A 3,643-nucleotide genomic window follows, 5' to 3' on the forward strand; every position below is an offset into this window, starting at 1 on the left:
GCTGGTTCTAGCTTATTTATTTTTGTTGTTGTTTTCGAGACAGGGTTTATCTGTGTAGCCTTGGCTGTTCTGGACTCACTTTGTAGACCAGGCTGTCCTCAAATTCAGAGATCCGCCCGCCTCTGCCCCCCGAGTGTTGGGATTAAAGGTGTGCGCCACCATGCCCGGCTTTACTTGTTTGCTTGCTTGTTTATGCTTTTACCCTAGCTTTGGCAGGAAGGATTCTCACCCTGTGCAGAGACAGAGAGGAGCATGCCAAGGCCAGGCACATACAAGCACCACTCAGAAGCTAGAGTGCTTGTCCTCTGCATCTTGGAGGCTCTGTGGACTGTTGATTGCCCATGTAGGCCATGGCGTGGCTCTGCCTCAGCCACTTAGGAAATGCTATTGGGAGAGCTGGCTGTGCCTCTCCCTTGGAGAGACTGGGGCATGCTCTCACTCTGTCATCCAGTTTGGCTAGCCTCAAATGTACAATTCTCCTGCCTCAGTCTCCCACTACTAGGCTCCCAAGTATGTGCCACTATATCTGGCAGTACTGTCTTCTTTTCTCTGAGACAAGGTCTCACTGTGTAGCCCAAGCTGGCGCAAACTCATCGGCTGCCCTTCTGCCTCAGCCTCCAGAGCACTGAGATGACAGGGGGTGCTACCACACCCCACTCTCACGAGGCTGGGATTTGAACCTAGGGTCTCACACTACTGGGCAAGTGATCTACACTGAGGAGTGCTCCCAGGCTTTTCACCTTTTCCCTTTTCACGTTGGGTGGAATGTGCTGTCTGGGAATTAGTTCCCTCCTTCCACCTTGTGGGTCTCTGAGCTCAGGGCCAGCCTGGCCTACATACTGAGTTCCAGCACAACCAGGGCTGCACAGGGACACCTGCCTCAAAAAAGAAAAGAGACAGTTTACATCCCCGTAAACGTTCAGAGAGAAGCGAAGAACGCCTGTGTGTCGTATTTGGGGCTGCAGCTTCACGCTGCTGCCATATTTGGGGGACAGGCCTGTTGGCATACTATTATTTTGGGTTCTTTAAATCTCTTTCTCCTTTGTCCACCCCAATCCTTTCCAACACCCTCGGTAGGGGAGATAGGTTAGTGGGAAGAGGGCATAGTTGTCCTTAGCTGCTTCCTGCTGTTGAGGGTCTTCAGGCTCTTTGGGGCAAGTCCAATCCTCATTTCAGGAGCTCTCCGACTTCAGTCAGATTGCATCAACAGCAACCAGGAGCAGCAGGGGGAAGGGGGAAAGCAGCAGCCTTCTTTCTCGGAGCCCCCAAGTCTCTCTTGGTCTGGCTTTTATCCCCACTGACAAAGACCACACCCCGCATGAGGTAGTTCACAACTGACAAACCTGCGCTCTCAGGAGGCAATTATCAGTTGTGGACAACCTGGAGCAGCTCCTGTGTCCCACACCTGGGATTAAAACAAAAACATGTTTACATATAAACCAAAACTTCCACAACACAGAAGATAGTAAGATAGTGGCATTAGTACTCACCTTTTTTTTTTTCTCCTCACCTTGTCAGAGACAGTCTCTTCACTGCTGCATTAGCTGAGCTATTGTTCCCACCGTGTCCTGGAGACTCCTATCTCTCTCTCTTTCTCTCTCTTCCCGGTAGGGACACACTGGAATTTAGACACTTGCATTGTTGTGTCCAGTTCTTACATGAGTTCTGGGCGGGGGGATCTGAACTCAGGTCAGCTCGGTTGAGTAGCAAGCATTTTTACCTATTGTCCTACCTAATTGTAAGGCAACTTGACACAAGCTAGAATCTTCAGAAAGTGCCTCATAAGATCCAGCTGGAGGAGCCAGGCGGTGATGGCACACGCCTTTAATCCCAGCAGAGTTGGGCAGACCTCTGAGTTTGAGGCCAGCCTAGTCTGCAAAGCGAGTCCAGGAAAGCCAAGGTGCACAGAGAAGCCCTGTCTTGGGGGTGTGGAAGGGGGATCCAACTGTAGGGCATTTTCTTAATTAGCAATTGATGGGGAGGACCCAGCCCAAATGGTGCCATACTTAGGTTGGTGATCCTGTGTGGTTGGTTTGGTTTGGGGGGGGGCGGGGCTTGTGACAGGGTTTCTCTGTGCAGCCCTGGCTGTCCTGGAACTAACTGTATAGACCAGGCTGGTCTCAAACTCGGGAGAACTTGCCTCTGCCTACCTAGTGCTGGGATTACAGGTGTGTGCCACCATGCCTGGCTTTACTTGAGGGTTTTTTTGGGGGGGGGGGGGCATTGTTTTGTTGTTGTTGTTGTTGTTGTTGTTGTTGTTGTTGTTTGGTTTTTTTGGTTTTGGTTTTCCCCCAGTACCTCCGTCTTCCTAAACCTGAAAAGTGTGGTCAACTTGGTCTTCTGGAGGGCACATGCTGTAACAACTTTGTTCCACTCCTCTGTTTCCCAGGGGAGGGGTGGGATGGACTCCACTCAGGCTGCCATCAGGGTCTGCCATCTCCAGGAAGCCATTCCTAGCCTTCTGACAACCTGCATTGTGGATCCAGGCACCTGGCAAATAGACAGCCATAGCCCGGAGGTGGGACTACGCTGATGGCTAAGTACAGTGGCTGCCATGCCATGCCATGCCATGCCATGCCGAGTACAGGCTGTCCCTGTCAAGCCTGTAAAACTAGACACAGTATCTACTCCTGGGTGCCGTGACAACTTTCTAGAACTACCTTCCTCACTCCTCCGTTTAGGAGCTTGAGGTCAGCCAAGGCACGGACAGGGCTTGGCAGGTTGGAGGCTGCACCTCCAAGCAACAGCTTGTGCCCTTCAGCTTGTGCGTTATGCTAAGGGAGCATGCTCCCACTCCAGGTGGAGGCTGCTCGTTGTCAGTCAGAAGCCATCCCCGACACGGTGTCAGGAATAGCTTATTCGGGGGTTCGTCTTCCTTCCTTGGCATTCAAACTGTGTATGGAGCAATTAGCATTTAATATTTGGTAATTAGCATGCTTAATGTGATTCTGATAAGTCACTTGACATTTTCATAAAAACAGCACGTTCCTTCCCACCCTTCAAGGAGCAAGACCCAGTTTGTCAAAAAAATAAATAAATAAAAATAAAAATGCGCCGCCAGTCTTTTTTGGTTCTGAATATGCATGTGCCGGGCCTCTTCCCGGGCTCTGCTGGTAAATTTAGAAACTCTTTTCGGAAAGAGCCCCATTCTTATTCCGCAGCCATCCGCTCCTGACTCACAATCTAAAGCAAAATAGCCAGATGGCGCGACAATCCTCGCAAGTAAATAAAAGTGCCCTACGAGCCCGGACTAGACACAAGATCTGCTCAGACCCAGAGAAGAGCCGGGGCTAGAGGCCCCGTCCCTCGAACCCCTGCGCCGGCGCGGCCCGCCCCGGAACCCTCCCGCCGCCAGGGCCCCTTGGCCCCACGTGGCCCGGCAGCTGGACGCACTACCCTGCTGCCGCTGACAGACAGCTCGCCCCAGCCAATCACCGCTGGTCGCTGCCCGGCGGCCAATGAGTACCTGGCCAAGCCGTGGGCCGGTCCACGTCGCCATTGGAGGGCCTGGGCTCCGCCCCTCGCCGTAGGCCCCGCCCCCGAGCGGGTTAGGTTGTGGCGCGGGCGGCGGGCAGAGCTGGTCCCGTTGTGCTGCGGCTCCGCGCGGCCTGCAGTCCCGGGCCCGCGACGCACGCCGCCCGAC

This window comes from Acomys russatus, chromosome 29 (assembly GCF_903995435.1).
Source record: "Acomys russatus chromosome 29, mAcoRus1.1, whole genome shotgun sequence".
In the NCBI taxonomy this organism is placed as follows: Eukaryota; Metazoa; Chordata; class Mammalia; order Rodentia; family Muridae; genus Acomys; species Acomys russatus.